Source organism: Malurus melanocephalus, unplaced genomic scaffold (assembly GCF_030028575.1).
Source record: "Malurus melanocephalus ecotype Western Australia unplaced genomic scaffold, MMel_1.1 scaffold_20, whole genome shotgun sequence".
Taxonomy (NCBI): Eukaryota; Metazoa; Chordata; class Aves; order Passeriformes; family Maluridae; genus Malurus; species Malurus melanocephalus.
This window is the reverse complement of record NW_026623252.1, coordinates 1,751,011-1,761,660: the sequence shown is the minus strand read 5'-3', so window position 1 is coordinate 1,761,660 and position 10,650 is coordinate 1,751,011.

The following is a 10,650-nucleotide window of genomic DNA, read 5'->3' as shown; positions in this document are numbered from 1 at the left end:
GCATCTCCATAGCTGTGCCTTTAAACTTACCAAGCACAGTTCAATAACCTTGGCAAAAGGTATTTTCTACCTTTTAGTGGGCCAGTTCTGGAGCTGCGTGGAGTTAAACTGATTGAGTCCCTCTGCAACAGCTGAATTGTTTAACTTTGAACCATTCGTCAAACTTCAGACATAGCTAAAAAACTTGTTTGTGCCTGACTTTAAGAGCAAGTCTTGGTTGGATCCCAGCAATATCTGACGGGTAGAGTTTTGTTGTTTCATTTCTCTTTTTTTTTTTTTTTTTTTTTTTTTTTTTGGGTTTGGGACTTTTTTGTTTGTTTGGGTTTTTTTGAAAGAACAAGCAAACTCTTCCAAGGCTGAGGATGCCACTCATCAAACATCCCCTTACCATGAACTGAAAACAGCTAAGCACTGCTCTCCCTTTAGGACTATGTAWTTACATTCCTCCGACACTCCCTGTCTTTGCCAAAGATTACAAAATATCACATCATAGCAGCTGGGCTTCAGAGAGCTCCTTCCCAGCTTTGGAGCAAGGCTCAGGGATGTTGCTACTGCTGAAGTGACATTGCTTGATCCACAAAGCTTTTTATTTCCAAGTGTTCCCCAAGCCAGCTTTCACCCTTAGGATGGTGGTCCCTGCCACTTCCAACGGCAGCAGGCACTTCTGTTTTACCTCTCTCCCTATCTCAGTCACCCACTTGTTTCTGTTTTCCATGGTGCCAGTTTTGGTAAGCTTTTGTGGTAAAAAGAGTGGTTGCTTTTACTTTGCATCATGTCACAAATCCAGTTTACAGCAGCACAGAGAGGGGAAGGCAAAATGCAGTGTGGGAGGGGAAGGCAAAACCAGCTTATTGCAAGGAAACCTGAACCCTCCTGCTGCTCACAGGGAGGAAGCCCAGGATCTCCCAARAACAATCACTTCCCCAGTATTTGGACATTCTGGATGCTAAGAGTGCCAGCAGAAAGGAAAAGAGATAATTTAAGTTATTTTTCATGTATCACTCAACTTCAGAGGCACAAAAGGCATTTGGTTTTGCMACCTTCTTTTCTGGACAGGACAACTTACAGCCACCCTTCACCCTCAGGTGCCCTGCAACCCCTTCACTTTCCCCAGAGGGTGAAAGATGACAAATTTGGCCAAAAAAGTACAATAGATCCTCTAAAGACTGAGCACCGTTAAAGCCTGGGCATGATAGTATGCTGCTCTGCTTCCTCTGGAGCAAGGAAGACAAACAAAAATGGAGAAGGCACAGAGGTGGCACTAAAACCAACTCGTAAGCTTTAAGAAGGCAGAAAAGAGCAGAACTGTGAGGAGCCATTTAACTCCATCTCCTCACAGCTAGGGAATTTCTTGCTAGCAGGACAAGCGTCAGGCAGCCCTTGTGAAAAGCTTATTTTGCAGCAGTTGCAATGTGCTGCAGCATTTGCAGCGTTCRCAGGCAGTAATCGAATCCACTGGTAGTATTTTGCCTTCCATAAATCCCATTGGAGCCAGGTCCATAAATAGTTACATTGTAGTATGGAGCTGCATAGAAGGCAAGAGCAAATGTTCCACATAACGGCTGCTGGCCTTAATCAGACTGAGAAGTCGATCATATTTCCACCATTTGGCCAAGTTTTATTATAGATCCCYCTCTTTAAGGATACCCCTAAGTGGTGAGGGGGATCCTACAGCAGTGCCAAAAAGCTTCCTCGCAGGGGACATGCAAAGCACTCCTTAATTGCAAGGGTTTCCACTATTCCCAGGAGAGTTTTGCAATGGTTTTCTGTGTCAATGAGGTATTCCATGTAKTGGACAGGAAGGAATCAATCAGATTTTTATGAGTGGCTGAAAAAATAAGACCTCCAAAAATAAACTTTGAGACATTTCAAGAGAATCACCATGAAACACAAACTTTGGATGGAGGTATAGGCTGCAAGGGATACCCTTGYTGGGAATTCATAGCTCATTTATCACCATGGGAAAGAGGACAAACCTCACCTAGGTGACAGCTACACCCACGTAGAGCACAGCAGAACTGGGCTCACCACCCCATTAGACTGCAGAGCTTAATATTTGCAAGCCTGACAAATTCATCTGCAARAAGCGGGGCTCCAGACCAGAAGCAGGAATTTGCCAGTGAAAGCCTTTGGGAACCCCTGGTGGTTCATCTCACCGGTAATAAACTCCAAGATGTTTATACCACCCAAAGTTGGGAAATACCACGTWCCAGCCGGGCTGACCCCACGCTTTACAAGCATATGGAGAAGACAGTCTGATGTAGGAATCCCAAATGAGTACACATGAATCTGGGTTTTGGAAGCACACAGGCCCTTTTTAAAACAGATCATCTTTCATCATCTTTCGTTCTCTTTGATTATCTTTACAATGTCAGTAGCTCCAGTTGCCTGGTTTTCAGCAGCAGTAATCTCATTCACTTATTCCAATAACCACCTTAACCTTCCACTGAACAGTCTGTGCATTTGACTGTGAATTACTGCCTTGTAAGCCCCAGGAGAATGATATTAGTACTTATTCTCTATACTCTTGATTTGGGACAAATGGTGTCAGCAAGGGGGAGATAGACTTCCTCTGTAATAACAAAAATATGGYCTGACATCCTTTCCTTTCTTTAAGTACGATAAATATTTTACTGCAATAGAACCTGATTTGGGACTCTTCCCAGCTACAATTTTTACAAAACCTAAAAGGAAGGCAATTACCTTTCTACATTTCCCTCCTCCTTTCTAATTTTTCTGGAATTAAAAGGGAGAAAAAAAGRTAGAAGATATCACTGGGAGAATATAGAGATATGGACAAGCAAGGCAAATACTAAAGACTCACCCTCTTACAAAACCAGGCCAAGAAAAGTGAATCACATTACTCAGAKTATGGAGGTTGCAGTCAAAGTATTCAGTTAGAAAATTGTTTAGATATACCTGAGCAAAACTCATTAATGATCTACATGCAGCTTGGATCTTCCTTAGATAAATGAGGGATAAATTCCCCAATGATACCATTTCAAGGTGCTGGGTGCCAAAATTCTGTTTATACATATTTTCCTAGCTCTCCCTATGCCTTGAACCCACTTACCAGACTGCTTGCCTGTATTTGTGTCTGCTTGTACTGCCCTCTTACCACTGTTTCCTTTGGAAGGATGGTATTGTGGGATGAGACACACTTGTCAAGTTAATTAGGAATTGAGGAATGTCAGTTTTGAACTCTACTGTGAAGCAAGCAGATCTGCTAAATTACATGTGCTGGTAGTGGTGCAAGGTGCTTTTTCAGCATTCATTACCCTCTGACAGAGAAGCAARCATGCTACCCAGGATAATCAGCATACTTGTATTAAGTGTTAAAACCCACAGCAGAGTTGATTATGGCTTTTCAATTACTGTTAAAATTATAAAAACACAAGACAAAATCTTGGTAGAAATTGCAACTTTCAGAAGAATAGATAAAAATCCTGCCTCCATAATGACAACAAAAGGGAACTGCAAGAAGATTTAAAAAAATAAAATCAAAAGAAAAAAGTGATGCAGAGAGAAAATGGCAGAGACTACAGTGATGCTGTGAAGAAAAGTAAGCCCCATCTAACTTTACRAGAGGAGGGTGCTAACTCTCCTAATTACATGACTTCCCATCCYTTGGAAGACACATCCAATAAGGAAAAGGTTAGATAGCCATAATCATATTCCCAGATGCCTCGATTCTCACATCCCCCCAAAATCTCAATATGATTTTACTGTAATAAGAAACCTGCATACTCATTGCAGGGGAATGGCATTAAAACTAAGAAATCGTATCTTTTAAAAACTGCTATGCAAATCCTAAGTCCCCAAAAACTTGCAATATAAATCTAAGCAATCTTCTTTGTCCCTGCCAACTCACTTAAGCACAGTAATAATTAATAAAATAATTCCATCAGTCATTACCTGTATGTAACATTCAGCAAGGACAAATCAAAAACGAACACACATGAAATGATTTCACAACAGATTCTGAAGGAACATGCACTGACTTCTGTTCACTGCAGCACAATTAATTGAAAGAAGTCATTACATTGTGGTTTGTGTCAGACACCTCTTACATGGCAGCACAACTTTTCAGGACCCAATCTCCCACCTATTTTAGAGCCTCCARAAGTTCAGAAGTGAAGTTGCCTTCYACTGTACGTACCACCRTGACTTAAACTGTCTTTGCTATAAACATTTGCCCAATTAATCTTTGGCACCCTAGGGTCCAGSTGCACTTACTGCTCCCTGTCACAGGATTCAATATTTCTCAATGAGAAAGGTAGAAATAACCTTCTAAGCAAAATGTTAAAAATCACACCTGCACATACAACCAGAACAAACCACAGCCAACTGCTGCAGCTCTACAAGCTTAATGGAGTTGATTAGGATAATGAGTTTGGGGAGAAGTATTCAATAAAAATAACTGGCATTTTTGAGCTACCTTTGGGAGTAACAGCCTTCTAAAATATGTCATCAGCCTCTTGCTGGCAGCTCTGAAGCATCTCATATTGCAAAGCATCTGACTCTGACAGAAGTTAAACGAGCAGGAGAAAAGCCCTCAGGGCTATTCAAACAGAAGGGGCTGAAATATATACCTTGSTCATATTGCAGTCTAAGAGACCACCAAACACCTTATTACATGTGTCTTACATGCAGCTTTAGAGATAGTAATTGCAAGGGCTGCATGCAGAGAATGAGGCAGCTTGCACTGGCTGYCAAACTCCAGGCACACAAAGCTTTTTAGGGTGTTCAAGGTATTTAGTCACTCCCTACGGCCACACATCCACCCAGGGGGTCCTTCATCCCTTGTGTTCTGACATCTTGCCCAATCCCATAGGATTTGCAGCTCCTGGATCCAGCAGCAGCTTCTGCAAAAGCCACTGTGTATCTCCTAACAACCTCTGATCTCATATGCCACACAAGAAGCAAAGTGACATTCTTGAGCATCACCGTGTCAYTTGCCTCCCTACAGCTAAATTAGGAGTGCAGTGGCAGCAGTCTATTTAGAGCCAGCACAGCTTCTTGACAGACCCTGAGGGAGAGACATTTCTTACATCTACATCACTTCTCCCAAAAAAAAACATGCTTGTACCAAGGAGCAGCTTCAATGGGAAGATTTTGCAGTGCTTCACCAAGTTTGTTTTCACACAGAGTAAACACACAAACATTAAGAGTACAGCACTGGCAGCCAAGCTCTGTCACAGCTAGTTTTAAACAGCTTGGCCAGGTTTATCCATTATATCACTGGCTGCAGTGAAACCTTCCTGCYTTCTTGAAAAAAGGAGGCACTGCATGCTCTCTCACCTTGGACTGCAACATGACTGGTTGGTGAGGCTCCCCTCTCTCACTTAAGTGATCCACAATGTCATCTTGTGACATTTCTGAAAGGAGGCTCTTTACCCCTGACTAGTGAGAGAAGTGCAAAAAAATCCTGCCAGGCCCTGCCTGCAGCCTCCTTTGCCTGCTGGGTGGAAGACACCTCTCCAGCCATGGGCTGGGCACTGGGAATGAAAATCCTGCTGGGATAAAATAATACTATGCCACCAGAAAGCACCTGTTAATGCTACAGAAGAATATAAATTCAGAGAGAGCATTGTGCTGGGATGACTGGGAGGCTGGACCAAAGACAGTATCAATTATAGAGGGAAAAGAAAGGGGAAGGCAAGGGAATCTCTGCAGATCATTCACAGGCTCTGGAGTCCTGAAGATATAGGGATCCCAATTTCCAAAAGAAACACCAAGAGCATTTTATCCTATGCAGTGTGAGAGAGCATGCAGAGTTTAACATCTTATCCAAAGCCTAATGGTTATGTTTCAAACTACWCTATAGCACTCCAGGCCTGCCAGCTAGTGGTCTCCTTGGTACAGAGTCCTACCTGGTGGGATTTGATACACACATTCTGCCTCCACCASCCCCTGCTCATGCACGCTGTTGTTACATTTAGCCAGGCATTAGCATTTCAGAACCTGGTTGCCCAGTGATCTATAAACTGGTGCTCATGCCAAGGAAACCGAGGTGCCAAAAAAATGACTGGAAGCTTTACAGGACAGTGGAAAGCAAAGTGCAAAGAGCACTAGGGTGACACTTTCTTCAGCAGGGAATGATGGCATGAGGAAGGTGAGCTGCCCAAAGGGTGAGCTTGAAGAGAGACCCCAAGTCTGAGAAGCAGCCACACCTTCAGGAAGCTGCTCCCCCCGCAGGCAGCCCTCCTAGGCAAGGCGGGGGGCTGACAGAGACGCTCGCYGGCTCTCCGGGGAACGCCTTGTATGTCCCACTGCCAGTTGCTGGGGGAAGCTGACATCGTCTGGGACAGAATTAGAAAACCTTGAGTAGAAGGGCAACATGGCACAAATGCTAAGTCAGCCACATGCTATATGTAGCACACCAGTTGGTGCCTTCTTTCCCTGCTTTAGATGTTCATTCCTTTGCCTGCTCCTTCAGCAAGGTTTGACTTCAGCCTACACTGCCCTGTGACTGCTCCGAACCCCGGCTGCRTTCAGCTAGCAACACCTTACGCAGCACTTAAAGGAGCCAAGAGACAAATCCTCCCTTGAGCCAAGAGAGCTCTTCATTTGTGCATGTAATCCAACCTTTGTGCATTTATACAAAGCTGTTTCCAGTGTTCACCCATCACTACCCTATTTCCCACCACCTGCAAATCCCATTGGCCCACTCTGCAGTCACCTCCAGATCTCCTYCCATGCTGTGCCCTGCTCCCAGACCACCTTCCTGACAGAGTCCTATGACCACAATCTCTAAAACATGCTGACCAGGCAATTTTTCAGGCTTGACTCTCTACTACAGAAGTTTCTACAGCTTATCAGGATGTTCTGCAGATCTAAGCATTTTGGATCACAAAAAGCTTTGCTATTTTGTTGAGAATTGCCTCCATGCTGAGAGCACTGACAAAGCCAAACCATTAACAGATCAATTAGGACTGCGGCACACAGTCAGCATATCAGCTGAAGCTGAGACCTTGAAAGTTTGCTGGAAGTGAATCCCTGGTTTAATAGTTAAAGCCTGTGATGAAACATGCAAGTATCAAACCAGACAAGCAGTCCTTCTCTCTTATGGCCAAAATCACACACTGAAGAGAGCACAAGCAACTCTGCAGTGTTTTGGTGTGGAAAAATGCACCCAGGCTCTATCAGTTCAAGAACTGCTCAAGCACAGTAAAATGGATATGTTCTTTCCAAATCTGTTGTGAATTAWGCTAATATTCATTCATCAGCTATATTCCTGATAAATACCTAAATACCCTGTTCCTTCCWGGATCTTATTAGGTTCTTGGCTTCAAACAGTCTTCCCAGGTGTACAATTAAATTGGTGTTGGAATAGATCATCATTTGCATGTATTAGGTTTAAATTTCTCTGAACCTTCCTTGTTTGTGTTCAGTAAACTACTCCATGAATATCCCTGTATTTACATTGGAAAATGWGACCACTTCTCACTTATGGGCTGAATAAAATACGTGTTTGTATGAGGGAACAAGTTCAGACCATTGCAATCTTTCTCAGAGATTGCTGCTTACCAAATGGTACATGCACACTTATAACTTCTCCTGCTGACAGTGCAGCCACWCAGCCTTTAGAAGAGGAACATAGCAAATATTTAACAGCAACAGGTGTCAGATAGAAGTTGATCACAGGAAAGAGAAAACACATTAGATAGCTGAAATTACAGCAGGTAAGTGTGCATGGGAGAGGAAAAAGGCTCCAAAAAGGACTGGAATTTTCTGACTGTACTTAGGCGTTTGTAAATAGTCTTTATTCTCACACCTTGCCTGAAAGCAAACTCCCATCAGAGCTTTCTGAACAACCAACATTTCCCCTGATCTGGTATCCTGCTGTGAACTCACCAATAATTTCACGAAACAAATATGAAGTCGACCGCATTTTCAGGCATTTTAGACAGCAAAAGGCAAAAGTCTCAAAGGGAGTTCATTTTGAAACAGAGCAGAAGCAGCAGCGCTCACCTTTTCTTACAACAGCTCCAGCACTTGTACGATCCCCTGAAATACCAGAGATCTTGTCTTCACCATATGGATTTAAGCCRTGAGCTCCACCTCCTGAAGAAGGGCTTGACTTCCTGGACTACAGGAAGYCCAAAACAGAGGTCTCTTTTTAAAACTGGACCAGAAAGACAGAGATCTCAGAGAAAACACACAGGGAATGCAGCCCAACACAGGAACTYCCATTTCCATTCAGGTGCTGCAACTGATTATCACCAATCTGTGACTTTAGCCTGCAAAAAGGACTGTATTCCACTACAGAAGTGTTAGAATGAATCACTTCTATGATCTGCATGTAAAACACACTTTCCTTATGTTAGTTCAACTAAGTACAGCCCAAATGCATAGGACTTTTGAATTGGCTAGAACCATAYCCTCATCAATTAAACCAATAAAAAATCAGGTAAGCCCCAAGCAAGCTGCCTGCTGTGTCAGTGAGTAGCAGGGTTAACAGGAGACGGCTTCCAACCAACACATTTCTCACTGCTGAATTTTTTGGGCCAGWGGGAAACCTGAAGCTCCATCACTGTTCATTATGCATCCCCTCAGCATGAATTCTTTWGCAGGAGAGAGGCATCCATGCACTGCCCTGGAGTTGTGCACCCAAAAAGGCAGACGACCAGGAATTCTAATCCCCAGCTGCAGCTGCTTTCCCTTGGACATGGATCTCGGYAAGTCCTAGCAAGCATGAGGGAGAGCCTGGATTTTGCTCTGGKAGTTCTGCTTGCAACAAGTAGCTGCTAAAAGTGGAAGAGGAGCCTTCCTCCTGCAGCCCCTGGAACCCACAGCATAGGGTGAGATGGCCCAGCACTGCCAGAGAACTGCAGGATCACAGAATCACAGAATATCCTGGATTGGAAGGGACCCACAAGGATCACTGAGTCCAGTCCCTGGCCCTGCACAGGACAGCCCCAAACCCCTGTGCCCAAAAGCATTGACCAAAGATTTCTTGAGCTCCGTCAGGCTTGCTACTGTGACCAATGCCCTGGGGAGCCTGTTCCAGTGTTCAACCACCCTCTGTGTGAAAAACCTTTTCCTAATATCTGACTTAAGTCTCCCCTCACACAGCTTCATGCCACATCTCTGCATCACCTGGAAAGACTTTGCTCCCTAGGGACATATCTGACATGTTCCCAGAGATGTCTTGGAACACACCCAAGCTTGCCAGGAAGATAAACCTATGCTGCCCTGTCCCAGCACCAGAGAACTGACTGGATCCAAATCTTTAACCCAGAAATTGAAATAAGGAATCATTAGCCTCCCCCTCTATACCTGTTTTATCTTCTCATCCAATCAATATACAATTATTTTGGGTCAGCATCTCATAAAACCACCTTTATTGGCAGTTGGTCAGCACCTCACAAAATTACTTTTACTGACAGAATAAAGCACATCCAGACACATCTGCATTCTTACACAGGCCACAATTATGCAAAAACARCACWAAGTTTGTTCTTCATTCCTGAAATMCTTTCTTCCTTTTAAAAATATATTTGATRGTGGCTTTCAGGCTTATTTCATTGCAAATCACAAGTGACCATTGAAATTATTAGATCATCACCAATTCTTTCCTGTAATGAAAGTCCTCACAGGTGGAGTGATGCATAAAAATTGGTTTAGACTATTTCTATGCAAGTTACAGCTCCAAGCTTTTAGCCTAAAGGCAAAGAAATAGGAAATAAATTCCTTCCTAGTCCATGTTTCTTGAAGCAGAGAGTGAGCCAAGGCTTCAAATTATATCCATAATATAGGGCTACTGATTTATAAAGGGATGCCTGAACTTCCAACAAGTCTCTTTCTCAAGGTGATGGGCTGTAGCAAAGAAGAGATTTGAGCATGTTCCTACATGGAAGTACACCTTTAGCCATTCTCCATCCCTCTTCTTGGTGTGTATATTTTTGGTAAGTTTCCCTTCCTTAAAATTCATTAATCTAAAATAAAAGTGCTTGAAWATCCTGCCAGATTTTGGATATCCAGGCCTTCAAGTTTTTAACTTCTAAGTACARAACACTCCACAGTATAGTTCATTAGACAGAAACATGGGCCCCATCMAAAGCCTTGCCCTTACTTGCACAAAACTTAAGGAGTCTGTAGAGTAATCAGTAGAGGGAGGACAAGGGAGGATTAGCACTCCTGGATTTTTCTRCAGAAAATCTCAATCATATGGATTCAGGGGAACCATCAAGTTTGAAAGAGTTGGAAGCTGTTTTGATGTCATGGAAAAAGTCTACTGAAACCACAAAAGCCATCTTCTCCTGAAAGYTGTGTCTCTTGGAGAGCACGGGTGTCAGGGATATCCATCAGGAGACTAAAGGGTGGAAAGACAACCAAGGGGCACAGGATTTTGCCAAGGGAGGCAAACAAGGTGAAAACAGAAGTGCCTCCATCGCCTGATGGCTGATTTCCAATAATAAATAYGTTACAAAGGGAAACCTTTCAGTGTGGGAAGACATAACATCCAGCTGATCGCCGTTCTATTATGACACAGCTTATCCCTRGGAGAGGAAAAAGAAGATCAAAGAAAAAAGATTAAAGGAAGCAATTCTCAACTTTAAACACAGTCTTAATGTGATGGAAAGGAGTAGTAAGAACAGCTGAAAGACACCCAGGGTCAGGTCAGGGAGAGATGCCTTGGCTGAA